Genomic DNA, 22,053 nt, shown 5'->3' on the forward strand with positions numbered 1-22,053 from the left:
ATCTACGAGGTGGTTGAGAAATATCAACTACTGGCTTATAAATAATGGATTTTTGAGGATCCATAGCTCTTTGCTCATCAGAGATCTTCTCTTTAAGCTCAACTAATCTTCTACTACCACTATCCTAGATAAACTATTTTTCTAGAAATATGATGTTCTGACTCACAATCACATTATGATCTTGTAGAAAATAAAAATAATATCCTATTGATTCTTTTGGATATCCAATAAAATGAGCTATTACAAATCTATTCTCTAATTTATCATCATATATTTTTTGACATAGGTTGGACATCTCCAAGTCTTTAGATAATCTAAACTAGACTTCTTACTATACCATATCTCATATGGTGTGGTGGGAATGGTTTTTGATGGAATCCTATTCAATAGGTGAATTACAGTTAATAAAATATATCTCCAAAGATATAATGATAAATAATTGAAACTCATCATGGACCTGACCATATCTAATAGGGTCCTATTCCTCCTTTCGGATATCCCGTTGAGTTGAGGTGTTTCAAAAGGAGTCTATTGAGAGACTATACCATTGTCTTTAAGATATCCTAAAAATTTTATGACTAAGATATTCATCTTCTCGATCAGATCAAAGAACCTTAATGGGTTTGTTTGTTTATTTTTCTGCTTCATTTCTGAATTTTTCAAAATTTTCAAAGATTTCAGACTTGTGTTTCATCAGATACATATATCCATACCATGACAGATCATCGATAAAGGTGATGAAGTAGCTATAACTATCCCTAACTTACACATCAAATGGCCCACACATATCGATGTGTACTAGGATAAGTAACTCAGCGATACTTTCCCTATGTCCCATAAAGGATAACTTAGCTATTTTTTTCTTGAAGGCAAGATTTATAAGCTGGATACAACTATGAATTAAAAGAGTTAAGGATCCTATCTTTTTTTAGTTTGTTTATCTTGTTCTCTTCAATATGGTCTAGTCTATGATGCCATAAGTACTTTTGGTTAATTTCATCTCTGAATCTCTTTTGACCTACAGCACTCACTACTTATTCATTTGAATTTATATTCGCATCAACATGCAAGTGATAAAGATTGTCAATTAAAAGACCACATGCAATCAATCTATTTCATAAATAAATAAAACAAAAATCTTTACTAAAATTAAAATCAAATTCATCTTGTGCTAGAATAGACATGAAAATCAAATTTTGACTAGCTACAGAAATAAAATAATAGTCTTTTAAATCTAATCTAAATCTTGATGGTAATCAAAGAGGATAAGTGCCAACGACTTCTATAGTAACTTTTGCTCCATTACCAATCCGAAGGATCATATCATCTTTTCTTAACCTCTTACTTTCTATTAGACTTTGTATTGAAGTACATATATGAGCACTTGAACCAGAATCCAATATCCAGCTAGAAGTAGAAGAAACTGTTAGGCTAGATTCAATTACGAGCATACCTTCTAAAGGTTTGTTACCCTTTTTGGTCTTTAGGCTCTCCAGATAAAGTGGATAATTCTTTCTCCAATGATCGTTAGCATCACAATGAAAACACTTTCCCTTATCTGCAGCCTTCTTTGGAATGTTCTTCTTTGGCTTGCTATCTTTCTTCTGCTTCTTCATGGGTTTATTCTTCTTCTTTCAACTAATTTTTTTCTTGGATGAAGAAGTCTACTCCATAATGAGAATAGTACCCTTTGAACTCTTCAACATTCCTCAATAGTGACCAACATGTCGACCAGTTTGAGTATAGTGCAATCTAATTTATTCATATAAAAAATTATAATAAATTGACTATATGAACTTGTAAGAGATTGAAGGATCAAATCCATCTATAATTCTTTTTGCATATTCAGTCTGAGCTTCTCAAACTCCTCTACATCTTTGATCACTGTCATATAGTGTTGATGGACTAACTATCCTTCATATATCTTCATATTGAAGAGTCTTTTGGATACTTCGAAGCACGCAATACGACTCTGCTTACCATACAACTCTTGTAGGTGAGTGATCATAGCCCTGGCAGTGGGTATATGCTCATGCTGGCTCTGTGACTCATTTGACATAAAAGTCAGTACATAACACTTAATCTGATTGTCTTCATCGATCCACTTATCATATGCTGCTCTCTACTCAGCGCTAGGATGGTTTGATAATACTAAAGGGTACTAGTCGAATATATGGCCTAATTTTTCAGAAGTCAGAATAATCTTAAGATTTCTAAGTCAGTCTTTAAAATTAGTTTTGATCAAATGATTGGACTCAAAGATGCAGGTTAGAGAGTTTGAAGCTGACATGGTTTGACTACGAGAGTAGAGATTCAAGTTAGACTTTTGTATTTTAAATTTTATATTTACTCTAGAGACTTTAAGAAGCAAACAAATACTCCCACTATTTTTTTCAGATTCCAACACTCTTTGGGTGGGAAGCAAAAATCTTAATGCAACAACTAAATTTTTAGTGGGTGCTGCAGTCCTACTAATACTATGCACCTCACCTAATAGTTATTGGTAACCGCACACTGATGCATGGATAACTCTTTGACTAGAAGCTTCTCTAAGCATGTTGCAGCAACTTAATCTCTAAGTTGTGTGGGCTCACCTAGCAATTATTGACCACACTTCTTAGTTAAATCTGACCCACCATTCATAAGCAAGAGCAAAATCATCATTGGATCTCTCACATAATAGTTATTGGGTCTAACCCCATCCTTATCATAGAGTAACTCTTTACTAATAGAGTAGTTATATGTTTTCGATGCAACTGAACCACTGTGATCAATCGAGAGTAATCAAAATCAATAGCATGCCCGTACATCTACAACGATGAAAGATCTATGGACTTAATATTTATGAGAAGATTTAGATTTAGATCTCATTTAATTAGTCATCATATGACTGATCTAATTGTCATGGACTAAACCAAACTACCAAATAACCTTATTCAAGACTCAATCTTCCAAATTGATCAGGTAAGTGGAGATCGGTGGGGGTTCCTCCTATTGCTTTTCTTATACACCAATAAATTGGCCAAGTTAGCAAATAGAACTAATTAAAAAACTACCTCTTAATTACTTATCTTAGACACCAGTAGGTCAATTGATCCAAATAGATTAGCTAAAGTGAATTAGGCTCAAGCTATTGAGCTGAATTAGGTCCTTAGGTTAATAGATTTTACATATAGGATTTAATCAATTTGATCAATAATAATTGTATGATCTAAAACTTAATTGATCTAACCTTAATTAATACTTGACTCAGTTTGATCAATTACTTAATCAAATTAGACCCATTATATCTAAATCAAAAATCCTAGATGTAACCTAATTACATAACCTAATTATTGATTTACCCTTGACCAAAACTCTTAGGCACAAACATAAATTTCAGATTATAAATCTAAATTTTTTGCATAAAAGGTAAGTTTTAAATTATGAAACTAATTTTCAGATTTAACATACAAGTATATATCTCATATATGTATGTAAAATTTAAATCTAAACAAAAATTTAGATCTTGTCATGATATCATATATCTCATATATAAATTATCAATTAATTTTTAAATTAATTTTTAAATCTAAATATATAATTATACATCTCATATATAAATTATAAATTAAATCAAAATAATTTTTAGATTTATACATGCATCTACATATCATATATATACGAACTATAAACTAATCTAGAATAAATTTTAGATCTATACATGCCTTCACATATCGAATATATGAACTAAAAATTAAATCTAAAATAAATTTTAAATTTAAATTAAATATCCATATATGTCATGTATTAATTAAAATCAAATTTTGAAATTTTTTTCAAAAATATGTATGTCAATTTTATGTATATGAAATATGTGACTTTGATACCATAGTAGAAATTTTGTGTAGGGTGCATACATGTGTGTTTTAAATTTTTTTTTTAAAATAATATAATAAAATTAAGATTAAAATAATTTTTAATCTAATACATATATGCATAAAATATAAAATTTATGAATCTACTTCATATGCTGAAATTGAACACATACTGAATTTTATGCTAAAATTAAATATGTGATTGAATCACATATCTATTTCGTAATTTTTTTTTCTGATTCTAATTTAAAAGAAGATAAGTTCTTCTTTAGTTATGCAAGTATTAGGTCTCTATAAGTATCTACTCAAGATCAGTCTGGAATAGCCCTCTATAGTGTTGATCTTTCTTCTCTAAGAATGATCACCTTGCGAATCTGAATAAGCTTGGATCGTGATCAACTCTTTGATCCTTTTCTTGATCATTTTTTTCTCTTCTTTTTTTGCTCTCTTTTTTTTGATTATGAAGCAACCAAAGTTTGAAAATCAGCAATCAAGAGGGATGCCCAAACACCTTTTGGACATGGAGATGGAGGATGCCCAACAAGCTTGGACGTTGGAACTAGAAGAGAGAAGAGAGGGAGGCATGGGGAGGCTTTTGGAGACTTAGAACTTGCTAAAATTCTAATGATAAGACCCTTAGAAAAGGGCTCTTTAAATAGGTAAAAAATTTGAATCCTATTCAAAATCAAACAGCCCCTTAATGTAAGTCTTATTCGCATTAAGAATCTTTGTAGCTCCCAATCTTTGACCACCCTTAGGAGAAGCATGTGGCGCCAACACTTGGTGCCTTTTGGCCCACTCTCTCATATGCCACATAGGGCTTATGGGATGGCCCTTGCTGGTCCTACATGCCATCTATTAAGTGGGCATGCCCAACTTGATCAAATCAAGTGGCACCCCACTAAAATTAATTAAGTAATTAATCAAGGGTTGGAATCTTTAATCCATATGATCCAAAATTCTAGGTACCCAACAATTAGAGCTCAATAAATCTAATTCATTTATGTTATCAATAGATAATTAACTTGAATTAATCTTATCAAATAAGTAATTCAAATGCAAAGAGAACCTTTGGTTCAACCTTGTGCTAGCAAGGTTATCCTGAACCCAATAGGCTTTTTCTAAACCTAATTGAGATTTCATAAGTCTAATTGCTTATTGTAGGTCTAATCCCTTTGTTATGTGATCTCATAGGTTCAATTCTGTCTGGTAGTGAGATATACCATGATCTCTATCATAGTATCATTAAAATTCTTTTTAATGGATCGAAACGATTCCACTCTAACTCAATAAGAATTGTCGATCCTGAACAATCATAGTGAGTTCTCACAATCCATCCATGATACCTAGCAGTATGTAGTGACAATCCAGCAGAATCGAAAAAGAACCTCAAGGTATAGTTCATATGTGATTCAGTCCCTCTATCGTGAGTCCCGACTAGATGGTAGGTTATGGATAAATTGTCAAATCTTATCATCAGTCATATGATAGATTCAATTAGCTCAAGTTCAATTATGATCCTCATGAAAATTTTTTTTTATTCATCATACTGTTGTGGCCACAAACTCACAGACTTAGCCTCATAAATTTTATAAGACTACTTCTTTCTATCAAGATCGATTGATTCCATTTAGATGCACATCCTACTCGTACAGTAGATCAACTATCGCCAACATCCACTATAAGGATATAATGAGGTCATATTTATGTATCAGTCAAACTCCAGCAGCCTCACTGTGAGCAACCATGCCATCACAGGTCAAAAGATTATTTACACAATTATAGCATCGAAACAATCACTGACAATTGAGTAAAAATCCAAGTGATCTCTCATATGATCACACTTAATACTAGTTATTCTCTAACAACTATCCGTACTTATCGCTTAGTATCTCTACACTGTAGATCAGAGACTCATCTATCCCAAAAAAAATGATCTATACGTTGGTCTATCTGAATCGATCACCATCCTCATGATGATACTATGATTGGGAGAAATTTAGAAATTTTATACATGCCTCTCATTTTCAATTCTTTAAGAATATGTATCAAAGTATTAATTTCATGGATGATTCAAGGACACATCACACTTGAATGAAAATAAAACTTATCTTTTTATTGTTCAAATCAATATTTTAAGTATAAAATTATACCTTAGATTTATTACAATGTATCAGTCATATTGACTTCTAGGACATGCATCCAATAGTTTGTTGAGGTGTGCAAAAGATAAAAAAAAGGATGGGGCACTCCATATGATGAATGCCCCACCCTTCTTCCTTTCCAATGTCCATGAGATGGATGATTCTTCTCCCTTCCTCTCTTCCAACATCTATGAGATGGACATGATTTCTTTCTCTCTTTCTTGGTCCAAGAGTTGGATGCCTCATCTCTCTTCTTCTCCTCCACAATCAGTCCAAGAGTTGGACAAAAAAAAAAAAAGAGATTAGATCTTTTGTTCTTTTTCTTCAGATCTTTTTCTTTCTCTTAAGAAGAGAAAAGAAACAGAAATTAAATTAGATCTATTTTTTTGATCCTCTTATAAATCTCTTTGATTTTTTTGAGAAAAGAATAAAAAGAGATCAAAGATTTAACAATCTAAGAAACGATCTCTGTAAGAGAGCTAGCATCCCAATGAGATTGAAATTCTTGATCAGATCAATCTCGTGTGGGTATGTGTAATGGTCAGATTCTTATGCGGCTTCAAAAGGATCTTGAATATATCTGCAGATCATCAGATTGTGACTTTAACAGACCATGAAGATATTCACGAATCATCGGATCGCAGTGAAGATCTATCCATGCAAAGGTAAAAATCTAATTTTTATTTCTGTATATTTTAATCTTGTACATACGATGATGTCTGGTTTATGTTGAGATATTATCTCCATATGCATGCTTGATTAAATTAGCTTTAATCAGAGATTTGTTTTAGCATCGTTCTAACATAAGGTTGTCCTGATATAACATTGATACATTATATTGCATGGTTGTCCTAGAATGATGTTGAAAAAATTTTAAAATTTTTTTCTACTGTATATTGAAACTTTTGAAATCTCTGTATGCATATTGGATCATCATGTGATGGTGTTTCCTAATAAGCTTTGCCTCTGAGGACTCGAATTGAGAACCTCAAAAAAAACTTATACTGGACTCAATGAGATACTGTTGAAGTAAAGAAGAAACTCCAAAAGATGAAGATGAGTAACAATGAGGCTTCGACAAAAGTAGAATATCTAAGGAAGTGCCTTAAGCAGGCGAACAAAGAATATTTTGCTGAAAGGTGTAGGTTGACTGAAGAGCACAGTAAATTTATGAAGTTGGCTAGAGAGAACAATTGGAAGATGGATGCGATGATGGTTCTCTGCAATGAAAAATTATGTGAGGCCCAAGATGAGATGACAAAGCTGAAGTATACTATAGCATCAGGCAAAGTTATTGGCAAAGAAAGAGGGGATTCGACTATCCAGATCAACCAACTTTAGAGTGATCTTTGTTCAGTTGAGGATGTGATCAGGAACTCAACCGAGTGAGAGATGTTGAGAGATCAGTAGTTAATGATATTCGAAGTGAACTTATTTCAACTCAGAGAACCATCACTGATCTCTCAAAAACTTTGAGCAAAGATAGGCCCACGAAGGCCGAGCTCTGCATGAAGCTCACAGCGAGCACGGTGGTACCAACTACACCGAAGCTACTGTTAGAAGGTTGGAGGATAGGCTTTCCATGACCCTGCTCAATACAACTCTTAAAGTGGCGGACATATCAGTCATGGCTTTTGATGTCAGCTTTGAGGAGTGCAAGAGTTTAGTCAGGTGACTTTTCCCCAAAGTTGACTCCCACCTCAACATCCTTAGAGATAATGAACATGCTGGTCTTGTGGGGCCTATGGCTGGAGAAACATTGGGTACTATGATCGGAGGAATGCTGGATCCAGGACATGCCAAAACTTTATCAACTAAAGGTGGACCTTCTGAATGTTGATGTACTTTTATTTTTCTTCTTGTAGATATCTTTTTTTAGCTTCTATAACCAAGTTTATCAATAAAATAAATTTGGATTGAAGTTTTTCATTTCACCTGTTCTTTTATGCTTTGGTGACCTTGTATTCCTATAGTAATCATAGATCAACTTTGTCCTTCTCTTTGAGAGTCCTTGAGGTTAGGTCTCTGAAGGTTCTTTTAGGTTAGCCTTCATTTTTTGGATAGCTGAAGTCAGTAGGTTGAGCGTCCTTATAAATTCACACTCCAAGATCCTTGTAGGTTAGTCTTTGCTTCTTCATCAGTCGGGGTCTTTATCGGTCCCGCTTGCTAGAAAGCAAGGGATCATTGAGGGTCATTATAGGTTAGCCCCCATTTCTCAACTATCAAAGTCTCCTTCCTATGTATGTTGGATTGGTTAACATTAGGGATCCTTATAGCTTAGCCACCACTTACTGCATGACTAAGATCTTCATGGATGCTGGCTTGTTGACAAGCAAGCGGCCTTTAGGGGTCCTCATAGGTTAGCCTCCACTTCTTAACCACTGAGATCTTCATTGTTGATGCTTTGGATTGATAGGCTTCGAGGGTCCTTTTAGGATAGTCTTTGCTTCTCGCATGACTAGAGATTTTCACTTTTCTTATCTTGAGATGAGTGGCATTCGTCGCTCAAGGTCGTGCGAGATTTTTAGCCTACTGGTTGCAAGAGATGATAACATTTTTGAAGAAAGATATTTTATTAGCTGATTATCAAGTTACATCATTGGTAACATATTTGGAGATTCTTTGAGTTCCATGGCTGAGGTAAGGGTGTTTCATCCTATTGTTTGAGGCGATAAGCTTCTGATCTGATGATTTTGTCTACTTGGTAGGGGCCTTCTCACTTTGGAGATAATTTTTTGTTGGGAAGAGTGTCCCAAAGCCAATCGTCAGTCTGTTGATGGTTGTGCTCCTTTTGTATTAGTACATGAATTATAAATAAATAAAAATTATTTTGATATTTTTTCATCACAAATATTTCATCTTCTAATGAACTCCTGTGTTGTGGTGAAGTCCTTAGAACTATTTAGACTCGACAAAGGAGGATTTGTCGCTTAGTCCTTAAACATGTTCGCGACCAAATGATACGTTGTTACCAAGGACGACAACGTTTATCGAGCATAGGTCGTTGTGTGCCATATGGGTTGGTTGTCCTCATAACCAAAGAGTGTAGAGACACTGGTATGGCATACAGGTGAGATGTAATGGTACATCTGCACTGAACGTGACCAACTCTGGAGCTATTTCTACTGTCAAGATTTGCTCCGATGGGATATGGGTATAAATATCTCTCCGACCTGAGACCGCCACGGTGACTTGCAAGCAACTCACTGTACTAAGGCACTGGACTACCTGAATTTCTAATTCAATGACAGAAGGCTGCTGGGTGTAGTCAAGTACTTGACTTGTCGGTGCGTGTGTCAAGATGGGATTGACCACTTCAGTTTAGGAGCTGTGTACAGTCGTGTTTCAATTTAGCAAAACCTTGGCCAGGGTAGTCCTAGTGAGGAGTCACAGGACTAATTGAGTTGAGCACGATTCGGATGATATCATCAGGGTTGACAGTTTAACCCTGAGTCATCCTAAACATAGGGGTCAAAAGGGATGAATTATACGGTAACCATATTCACGTAGGTTCTGAATGTTGCGATTGCGATTATTCGACCTATCCAGTCGTCGGGTACCATTGCTAGATGGTCACTTCGATTAGTACAGGAATTGGTTTCTGTGCTACCGGCTTAGGTTCGAACCTGCGGGGTCACACACATTAGTGGTTCCTTTCTGATCAGATGGCTGATTATGAGTCTTATGTGTCTGAAACTCTATGATTGAGAATTAGGATTCTCTGATCATGAGTTCCACACATTTTGGGTACCGGGGTCAAAATTTTGAATTTAAAATTTTGAATTTAAAATTTGAACTCTTTGATCAGGGTTTCATATCGATGGTCTCTGATGCCTGATTGCCCATCAAATTTGGACTCAATATTTATGAGAGGTTTAATTAGTGATTTGATCACTAATTAACACAATTTTATTGAATAATTATTTTTGGATCAAGTCCAATTGAATTGGATTCAGTTTGGATTGACCCGATTAGGTTAAATGTTGACCTAATCGCTAAGGTGGTTTAGTCCCTGATTTGATCAGGGGTTAGGTTTAGTTAATTTCTAATTTGATTAGGATTTTATTGAGACTAATTAAGCCTAATTAAGTTGGATTTAATTTATTCTAATTGTGCTTAACCTATTTAGATTAGGTTGGCTTAATTAGGTTCAAACCATCTTGACTTTTCTCCCTGCGCCACCTCACTTCTTCTGTGCATATTTAAATTCACAAGAAGCAACTTCTCATAAATTTTCTCCACACAGAAGCCATCCCATGCCCACCCTTGTGTGCCAAATATCTGAATAAAAATAAGTTGGTTGGCCATTCAAATTCAAAAGAAAGTTTGAATTTGAATGAGCAACCAACTAATCCATGCGCCATGGTCTTATCTTGTGCGCCCCATATTTTACATGAGAAAATATTTCTCGTGTAAACTCTTCATGCACAAATCAACTCACGCCCCTTCTCTTCTCATGCACAAGTGGATAGGGATGAGTTGGTTTTGCATTTGAATTCAAATTTGATTTGAATTCAAATGTGCAACCACTTATCTTTATCCTCTCACGCGGATAAGACACGTTCGATGTTGTTTTAAAAAAAGGAGAAAGGTGGGACGTGTGTAAAAATTTTAGGAGAGAAACTTTGGGGCATGAAGAAAGTTTGTACACAAGGTGAAGGTCCAAAACCTTTCGAGAGAAAAAGAAAGAAAAGAAAGAAAATTGAGCGCAGGGTTTCTAATGTGTACCCTAGGGTTTCAACCTAGGGTTTGGGAAGTGAGATTGGTGTGCCACGAGTGTCGTGAGTCCACCAAATTTTAGGAAGAGATCCATCAGCCTCTCAAGCAATCGTGCAAATGATCTGGAGCATCCAAAGAGTCGGTACACATTGATCGAAGGAGTTCGATCAACATCTGCCATCAAAAGGGTGAAATCACGAACTAGCATTCGTGAGGAGCTGATCAGACGGGAGCTTCGTGTGGATGATTCACAGAGGCCAGACATTTGTGTGGTTGTGATGTGACGATCAGAGCCCCCCGACGGTGATCAGATTGCGATGATCGACTATCCGCAAAAGGTGATGTGTTCTGAACACAGTACTGTAAAAGATTTACTGATTCAAATTTGAATTTCAAATTTAAATGCATGCTGTTGTATCATATTTAGATCCTAGTGTAGGGTTAATTAGTATTAATTAATGAGATTAATTAATAATTTTACTATAAAATAGTAATTTTGAAAAAGTTTTAAAATTACCATTTTGCCCCTGCACTAAATTTTTGCTTCAAATGGTATCAGAGCATGGTTCTAGAATATGATATACATATGCATGCATAGATTAAGATGTAATCTATAAGTTTAAATTTAAAATTCAAAATTCAAAATTTAAAATTCAAAAAAAAAAATTTGAAATTTGAAATTTGTTAGAAGTTTCAAATTTAAAATTCAAAATTTGAAATTTGGTTGAAATCTCAAATTTGAAATTTGAAATTTAAAATCCGAAATTTGAAATTTGAAATTCAAAATTCAAAATTTAAAATTTAAAATTCAAAGATTGGAAATTCGAAATTTGAAATTTGGTTGAAATCTCAAATTTGAAATTTAAAATTTGAAATTTGAAATTTGAAATTCAAAATTTAAATTTTGAAATTGATATATTTAGATATACTTGATTCAAGTAGCAAGTAATATAATTGGGTTGGTTTCCATGGCCGTTCGGTCATAGAAGAAAAGTAGGGTTTAAAGGCCCTCTCTTCCCATTCGATGGGGTCTCCTATGGCGGTAGGGGTGCCGATGTAATTATATCCCATGCCGATGAAGCAGTGAAAGGACTTAATTAAGAAATTTATTATGAATGTGTTAGATTAGATCTAAAAGAAAATTTATGATTTATTTTGAGTTATTTTCTGTTATGACATGAGCAATAGGATTGCTGTTTATGAATTGTGCTGACCTGTTTGTGAAATGAGTCAACACATTTGGTGAACAAAAAATAAAATTTTTCAAAATTTAAAAATTATTTTCAAAATGCCAATCCCTGACCCATCAGCCCAAGTACTTAATTAAAAGAATTAAGTATTGTCTAGTAGGTCTAGAATTGTGAATTAAGACCTAAGACAATTGCATAAACTTGTGGATCAATGGGTTAGATGAATTAGGTCCATAATTGGGTTAGACCTAAGGTTAGCTTAAAAAATAGACTAAATGAAGTAATTGGTCAAATCTAATCAAAAGTTGAATTAGATTAGGTCAAGGATACTCTAGACTCAACTTCAATAGTTGTAGTTGAATGGGTCCATGTCTTTAACTAGACCAAGATGGACTTAATTCATGGCTACGCGGTGGAGCCCTATTTACTAAGTTGATCAAAATTAAAACTAATGAACCGGTTGGTCTCTAAGGTAAGTTCGGCAATTTTGACCAGTGGTTCTTAAGCGGAAGCTACTCGCATTGATTCGATCATTGACGAGTTAATGGCAAATCCCCACCACTGATCTCACTTACCTGGCCAATCTGGTAAGTTAGATTTTGATTAGATCACTTGGTGATTAGAGCTCACCCATGTCATTAGGTAAATTAGTGTGACTGATTTAGGTGCTCCTAATGCCAGCTTTAATTAAATCCTTTTTTAATCTGACTTGGTGAAGTCAGTGGGAGGATTGAAATTGGCTGGATGATTTCTTCTCTACTATTCTTTAATAAAATTCTCAAAATTATTAGGTCTCTAAAATGATTAAGTTATAATGATAACTAAGTCATAGCCTCCCATTAAGTGAGTGATAATGAGTCCATTAGTTCAATGATCATTGGAGGCCCAAAAGCCTGGTGCTCATTGGCTAATAGAATTATTATTCATAATATGATAATTTGATTGAGTCTTTCTAATGGTGGTTAGGTTGGCCGGCCAAAGTCGGGCCTGATCATTTATTGGTCCGATTCACTAAATTAAGTCATGTTAATGGTTGGACCTAACCAGATCTTTTTAGTGGAGGCCAAAGCCTACTGATTAGGTTCTGGGGCAAAATCAATTACTAGAAGTTGTTTAGAGAAACAACTGGTTAAGAACCTACCCATAGATGCACATGGGTTGACCAACCAAAGTTGGGCTCGTGTGTAGTCTGTGTGGATTCTAGTACCCATTAAGGAATTAAAGTAATTCCTCGAATTGGAGGATGAGGCTACCAGTTCGTAAAAATATTGGAAAAAATTTTAGACTAAAGTCCAAGTCTTTAGTATTAATTTATGTACTAATAGAGGTCTCGTTTTCCTTTATGCAGCTATAGCCACTACCCTGTCGCTCCGGTCATTATTAGATAATGACAAGCTCATGGGATCCAATTTCGATAGCTGGTATCGAAAATTGAAAATCGTCTTTGAGCATGAGCGGATCCTTTATGTAGTAACGGATCCAGCACCTGAGGAGCCAGCTCCGAATGCTAGTAAGGCGATCCGAGACACTTACTTGAAGTGGCTCAATGACCGCACCACCGTTCGATGTATTATGCTGGCAGCAATGAATGATGAGTTCAGCCAAAGGTTTGAGAACGCCCAGCCACAGGAGATGCTTCAAATATTGAACGACTCCTTTGGCACGCCTGACGACTTTGAAAGGCACAAAACTAGTTGTGCCATTTTTAATGCTCGGATGAGGGATGGGGCCTCAGTCACTGATCATGTACTGTACATGATCGAGATGATTGAGCGCCTAAGCAAATTGGGCTTTCCTCTGCACGAGCAGCTCAGTAAGGATGTGATCCTTAATTCCTTGCCCAAGTCCTTCCTCCCATTCCTTACTCATTTTCGAATGACAAAGCCTGCAGTAAACTACCATGGATTGTTGGGGTTGCTGCAGAACTTTGAGAAGGATCACCAACTCCATAAGGAGTCGGTGAATGTAGTGGGAGGGTCTTCTTCTCGTAGTCAACCCTTTGGAAAGGGGAAGAAGAACAAAAATAAGAAAAATAAGAAGGTGCAATCTCATGCTGGGACAGTAGCACAGGGTCAGACCAAGAAGCGCAAGCACGACTAGAGCCAGGCAGAGTGCTTCTTTTGCAAGAAGCAGGGGCATTGGAAGAGGAACTGTCCTCAATACATTGCCTCCCTGGATCCGAACAGGCCAAAGAAGAAGCAAGATAATTATATGATAACTCCTTGCAACTTTTTGATTTGTGATACTACTGCCTGGGTATTGGATACCGAAAGCCCTTATCATATTTATAATTCGATGCAGGGTCTGCAGGTCAGTAGGAGATTTGATGAAGGTGAGAGGTTCCTGAACGTTGGAGATGGAAGCAAAGTTTCAGTTCTAGCTTTAGGAATCATGAGTCTTGTAATCAATTCTCATAATGTAATTCTGAGTGAATGTCACTATTGTCCAAGTTTTTTATTAAATATTATTTTTGTAGGCCTTTTGGCCATGTATGGTTATGATTTTTTAATAAAAAGAAATATTTGCAATATCATTTTGAATGGTGTTACAATATTTGTTGGATAATTAAATAATGGAATTTACTTACTATCATAGCCTGTTAATGTGGTTCAAAACTTTGGTAAATGCTCTAGAATAGATAATGTGTCAGAAGTCTACCTTCGGCACTGTAGGCTAGGTCATATCAATAAGAACAGGATAAACAGGTTGGCTCAAGAAGGAATTCTTGAAGTTAGTGATTGTGAATCACTTCCAACCTGTGAGTCCTGTCTTCTTGGGAAGATGATCAAGTCACCTTTTACTAGAAAAGGTGAGCGAGCCAGTGAACTCTTAGGTCTGGTACATTCTGATGTATGTGGACCCATGAGCTCAAGTATAAGAGGTAGATTTTTCTACTTCATAACCTTCACAGACGACCTATCTAGGTATGGGTATGTCTATTTAATGAAGCATAAGTCGGAATCATTTGAAATGTTCAAACTATTCCGAAATGAGGTAGAAAAACAAATTGGGAAGTATATTAAAATACTTCGATCTGATCGAGAAGGTGAATACCTTTCTAATAAGTTTCTGACGTATCTAGGGAAGAATGGGATTCTCTCTCAGTGGACTCCTCCTAGAACACCACAGCATAACGGTGTGTCTGAAAGGAGGAATCGGACCCTGTTAGACATGGTTCGATCCATGATGGGGTTTGCTGGTCTGCCAATCTCCCTCTGGGGATATGCGCTCGAATCGGCTTGTTACCTTCTAAATAGAGTTCCGAGTAAGTCTGTAGCAAAAATGCCATATGAGATATGGATAGGACGTAAGCCAGTACTCTCGCACCTTAGGGTTTGGGGGTGTCCGACTTATGTTAAACGTTTAATTACAGACAAGCTTGGATCTAGGTTTGACAAGTGTAATTTTATTGGGTACCCAAAAGAGATCAAAGGGTATTTTTTCTACCTTGCTGATGAGCAAAAGGTGTTTGTCAGCCTTAAGGCAATTTTTTTTAGAAAAGGAGTTCCTTAGTGAAAAAATTGTTGCCTCTAAGGTCGAACTTGACAAAGTTCGACAGGTAAAAAAACTGACACATGTTACTGAACCTGAACCGGATTTGATTAGATCAGATCTGGAGCCCATTGATTATGCACCCTTAAGGCGGTCTGGTAGAGTACCACATCAACCGGACAGATACTATGGTTTTTTGGTCCGAGATGGTGATCCTGTCGAACTTGATGAAAACGATGAGGATCCGATCACCTACATGGATGCAATGCAGAGATCTGACTCTGAGAAATGGCTAGAGGCCATGAAATCTGAAATGGAATCCATGAAGGTCAACGATGTGTGGACATTGGTTGACCCACCCGAAGGAGTAAAACCCATAGGGTGTAAGTGGGTCTTCAAAAGGAAGAGGGGCGCAGACGGAAAGGTGGAGACCTATAAAGCCTGTCTGGTTGCCAAGGGATATCGTCAACGTTATGGTATAGACTATGACGAGACGTTTTCTCCTGTGGCAATGCTCAAATCCATTCGGATTATGCTTGCGATAGCTGCCCATCTGGACTATGAAATCTGGCAGATGGATGTGAAGACAGCTTTCCTAAATGGAGAACTGGACAAAGAGGTGTATATGATATAACCTGAAGGGTTCACATCCACAAATGAGTCTAAGGTGTGCAAGCTACAGAGGTCCATTTATGAACTTAAGCAGGCATCTCGGAGTTGGAACATACATTTTGATAGGACGATCAAAACGTATGGCTTCATTAAGAACGGAGAAGAGCCCTGCATTTATAAGTGGGCTAATGGTCCAGTAGTAGTATTTCTTGTATTGTATGTGGATGACATTCTCTTAATCGGGAATGATGTCCCTGCATTACAGGGAATAAAGATTTGGCTATCGTCACAGTTCTCCATGAAGGATCTGGGAGAAGCTTTCTACATCCTAGGGATGAGGATCTATAGGGATAGATCCAAAATGTTGCTTGGCTTATCCCAATCCACGTACATTGATACTATGCTGAAAAGGTTCAGCATGAAAAATTCCAAGAAAGGCTATCTACCGATAGGCTATAGAAATTTTCTCTCGAAGAGGGATTGTCCGACAACACCTCAAGAGAGAGAGCGTATGGGTAGGATTCCATATGCTTCGACAGTGGGATCTATCATGTACGCCATGACATGTACACGACCAAATGTGGCATACTCACTAGGGGTAGTGAGTAGATACCAATCTGATCCAGGAGAGAATCACTGGAAAGTTGTTAAAACCATCCTGAAGTATTTAAGAAATACTAAGGACCAGTGGCTTATATATGGTGAATCGGACTTGAGACATATAGGGTTTACAGACTCTAGTTTCCAGTCTGATCACAATGATAGCAAGAGTGTGTCAGGATTTACTTTTACCCTTAATGGTGGGGCTGTCTGCTGGAAGAGTTCCAAGCAGCACACTGTGGCTGATTCAGTATGCGAGGCAGAGTATATTGCTGCATCAGATGCTGTCAAGAAGCGGTGTGGCTGAGAAAATTCATCACCGAGCTCGGAGTAGCACCCTCCCTTGTTGGTCCAGTTCTGCTCTACTGCGACAGCTCTGGAGCCATTGCTCAGGCGAAGGAACCAAAGGCACACCAGCGGACGAAGCATATTCTGCGCCACTACCATCTCATCCGGGAGATCGTGGATCGAGGTGACGTCGACCTTCAGAAGATCGATGGGAAGGAGAACCTGGCCGATCCATTCACTAAAGCCATTGCGGTGAAGGAGTTCAATGACTACAAGTCAAAGATGGGTATTAGATACTGCACCGATAGGCTTTAGGCCAAGTGGGAGATTGTTGGAAATAGTGTCCCAAAGCCAATCGTCAGCCTATTGACGGTTGTGCTCCTTTTGTATTAGTACATGAATTATAAATAAATAAAAGTTATTTTGATATTTTTTCATCACAAATGTTTCATCTTCTAAAGAACTCTTGTGTTGTGGTGAAGTCCTTAGGACTATTTAGACTCGACAAAGGAGGATTTATCGCTTAGTCCTTAAACATGTTCGCGATCAAATGATACGTTGTTACCAAGGACGACAACATTTATCGAGCATAGGTCGTTGTGTGCCATATGGGTTGGTTGTCCTCATAACCAAAGAGTGTGGAGACACTGGTATGGCATACAGGTGAGATGTAATGGTATATCTGCACTGAACGTGACCAACTCCGGAGCTATTTCTGCTGTCAAGATTTGCTCCGATGGGATATGGGTATAAATGTCCCTCCGACCTGAGACTGCCACGGTAACTTGCAAGTAACTCACTGCACTTAGGCACTGGACTATCTGAATTTCTAATTCAATAACGGAAGGCTGCTGGGTGTAGTCAAGTACTTGACTTGTCGGTGCGTGTGTCAAGATGGGATTAACCACTCTAGTTTAGGAGCTGTGTACAGTCGTATTTCAATTTAGTAAAATCTTGGCCAGGGTAGTCCTAGTGAGGAGTCACAGGACTAATTGAGTTGAGCACGATTCGGATGATATCATCAGGGTTGACAGTTTAACCCTGAGTCATCCTAAACACTGGGGTCAAAAGGGATGAATTATACGGTAACCATATTCACGTAGGTTCTGAATGTTGCGATTGTGATTATTCGACCTATCCGATCGTCGGATACCATTGCTAGATGGTCACTTCGATTAGTACAGGAATTGGTTCCTGTGCTACCGGCTTAGGTTCGAACCTGCGGGGTCACACACATTAGTGGTTCCTTTCTGATCAGATGGCTGATTATGAGTCTTATGTGTCTAGGACTCTATGATTGAGAATTAGGATTCTCTGACCATGAGTTCCACACATTTTGGGTACTGGGGTCAAAATTTTGAATTTTAAATTTTGAATTTGAAATTTGAACTCTTTGATCAGGGTTTCATATCGATGGTCTCTGATGCCTGATTGCCCATCGGATTTGGACTCAATATTTATGAGAGGTTTAATTAGTGATTTGATCACTAATTAACTCAATTTGATTAAGTAATTATTTTTAGATCAAGTCCAATTGAATTGGATTCAGTTTGGATTGACCCGATTAGGTTAAATGTTGACCTAATCGCTAAGGTAGTTTAGTCCCTGATTTGATCAGGGATTAGGTTTAGTTAATTCCTAATTTGATTAGGATTTTATTGAGTCTAATTAAGCCTAATTAATTTAGATTTAATTTATTCTAATTGTGCTTAACCTATTTAGATTAGGTTGGCTCAATTAGGTTCAAACCACCTTGACTTTTCTCCCTGCGCCACCTCACTTCTTCTGTACATATTTAAATTCACGAGAAGCAACTTCTCATGAATTTTCTCCACACAGAAGCCATCCCACGCCCACCCTTGTGCACCAAATATCTAGATAAAAATAAGTTGGTTGGCCATTTAAATTTAAAAGAAAGTTTGAATTTGAATGAGCAACCAACTAATCCATGCGCCATGGTCTTATCTTGTGCGCCCCATATTTTACATAAGAAAATATTTTTCGTGTAAACTCTCCATGCACAAATCAACTCACACCCCTTCTCTTCTCATGCACAAGTGGATAGGGATGAGTTGGTTTTGCATTTGAATTCAAATTTGATTTGAATTCAAATGTGCAACCACTTATCTTTATCCTCTCACGTGGATAAGACACGTTCGACGTTGTTTTAAAAAGAGGAGAAAGGTGGGACGTGTGTAAAAATTTTAGGAGAGAAACTTTGGGGCATGAGGAAAGTTTGTGCTTAAGGTGAAGGTCCAAAACCTTCCAAGAGAAAAAGAAAGAAAAGAAAGAAAATTGTGCGCAGGGTTTCTAGTGTGTACCCTAGGGTTTCAACCTAGGGTTTGGGAAGTGAGATTGGTGTGCCACGAGTGTCGTGATTCCACCAAATTTTAGAGAGAGATCCATCAGCTTCTCAATCAACCGTGCAAATGATCTGGAGCATCCGAGGAGTCAGCACACATTGATCGAAAGAGTTCGATCAACATCTGCCATCAAAAGGGTGAAATCACGAACTAGCATTCGTGAGGAGCTGATCAGACGGGAGCTTCGTGTGGACGATCCACAGAGGCCAAACATTTGTGTGGCTGTGATGTGATGATCAGAGCCCTCCGACGGTGATCAGATTACCATGATCGACGACCCACAAAAGATGATGTGTTCTGAACACAGTACTGTAAATGGTTTACTGATTCAAATTTGAATTTCAAATTTAAATGCATGCTGTTGTATCATATTTAGATCCTAGTGTAGGGTTAATTAGTATTAATTAATGAGATTAATTAATAATTCCACTGTAAAATAGTAATTTTGAAAAAAATTTAAAATTACCATTTTGCCCCTGTACTAAATTTTCGCTTCATTTTTCACTTTCTGTAGGTTGGGAGACTTCAGCTTGACATAGGACTAGATTGCCAGCTTTGAATTCTTTGTTCTAGATGCGGGAGTTGTAGTATCGTGCCACCCTTTGCTGATAGGCCACTATCCGCACTCGTGCTTTCTCATGAACTCCTTCGAGCAGATCTAGATTTGCATGAAACTACTCTCATTATTTCAATCATCTTAGTCCTTGATCCGATGTGAAGGGAGTCTAATTTTTATGGGAATGACGGCTTTCATTTCGAACGAGAGGTTGAAAGGAGTCTCTCCCATAGGTGTTCTTTGAGTGGTTCAGTAGGCTTAGAGCACACTATATAGCTCATCTATCCATGTTTCTTTAGCTCGATTGATTCTGACCTTCAGTCCCTACAAAAGAGTTTGATTAGTTACCTCAACCTCATCGTTAACCTATGGATGTCCAATTGAGGTAAAGTATTGGGAAATGCTGTAGCTTTGACAGAATTCGACAAATTTGGAGCCCGAAAATTAGCATCCATTGTTAGTGACCAGCATCCACGGGACATCGAATCAATAGATAATAAACTTTCAGATTAAGTTCGTTACTCTGGCTTCAGTGATTTTGGTAAAGGGCTCAGCTTCTATCCACTTGGTAAAGTAGTCAATGGCCATAATAAAGAACTTTTTTTGGTCTGATGCTGGTGGAAAGGAGCCTGTGCAAATGGCCAAGGAGTGGCTATCAGGACTAGTAGAATAGTTGGTTGATGCTAAACATTAGCATTTCGTTGACACCAGTCGTATTGCTCGGCAAAGTTAGCTGCATCATCCTACATCATAGGCTAGTAATACCTCTACCAAAGTATCTTATAGCCTAGTGACTTACCATCCAAATAGTTCTACATATCCCTTCGTGCACCTCTTGAAGGGTGTAATTGGCTTTGGAAGGATGAAAGCATCTGAGAAGTGGTAGGGAGAAGAATCGTTTATAGAGCTTGCCTCCATAAAAAACATAATGGAGAGCTTGATATTTGATCTTTCGAGCCTTTATAGAATTTGCAGGTAGTACTTCATCTTGTAGGAAGTGGATAAAGGTATCCATCCAACAAGATTCATTATCGATTTGCAAGACTAATACTGGTTCTTCAGTACTGGGCTTCTTCAAAATCTTAGAGAATGAGTTTTGGGAAAGATCTCTTGGAGCCGAAGTCATCAGTTTGGAGTCAGCTCTCAAATTTTTGGATCAAGATACCTATTAAATATCAAAATCAGCAAACATCGAGATTAGGTCCTTCACCTTTTAGAGATATTTCTTTATATTCTCCTCTCAGACTTCAAAAACTTTCTTTACTTGTCCTACCACCGACTGTGAAATCGGTGTAGATTCTCAGCTTTTGCACTTTGAGCTTCGTTGCAATTTTCAATCTGACAATAAGAACTTCTACTCAGCCTCATTATTGGTAGTTGGAAAGTTAAACCTCAAGACTGTTGAAAATTTATGTCGGGGCATGCATATGTGTTTTAATTTTATTTTTCTAAACAACAGTGAAATAGAAGATTAAAATATTTTTTAATCTAAATTATACATGCATAAAATAAAGAACATATGAATCTACTTCATATACTAAAATTAAACACATATTGAATTTTATGCTGAAATTAAATATATGATCGAATCATATACCTGTTTCATAATTTTTTTATCGAATCTAGATCTGAAAGAAGGTAGACTCTCTCTTAACCATACAAGTGCCTAACCTCTATGGGTATACACTTAGGATTAGTCTAGAACAGTCTTCTATGGTGTTGATCTTTTTTCTTCAAGAACGGTCATCTTGTAAATCTGAATGAAGTCTGGATTGTGATCAACTCTTTGATCTTTTTCTTAATCTTTTTCTTCTCTTCTTTTCTTGATCTCCTTCACTTAATTTAGTAACAATCAAGCTCTAAAAATTAACCACTAAGAAGGATGCCCAAACTCCTTTCGAGTGTGGAGATGGAGGATGCCTAACACCCTTTTGTGTTGGAACCAAAGGGGAGAAAAGAGGGTGGCATGGGGAGCTTGTGTGAGGCATGGGAGCTACTGAAAATTTAATCCTAAGACCCTTAGAGAAGGATCCTTTAAATAGATAAAAGGTTTGAATCCTATTCAAAATCAAACATCTCCTTAATGCAAGTCCTACTCACATTATGACTCCTTATAGTCCTGCATATTTGACCACGCTGAAAAGATCAAAGGGGGTTTCAACCCTTGGCACCCTCTTAGAAAATATTTCTGCATGCTAACTAGGGCTCAAGGGATGCCCTAGCTAATCCTTC

This window comes from Elaeis guineensis, chromosome 6, assembly GCF_000442705.2.
Source record: "Elaeis guineensis isolate ETL-2024a chromosome 6, EG11, whole genome shotgun sequence".
Taxonomy (NCBI): domain Eukaryota; kingdom Viridiplantae; phylum Streptophyta; class Magnoliopsida; order Arecales; family Arecaceae; genus Elaeis; species Elaeis guineensis.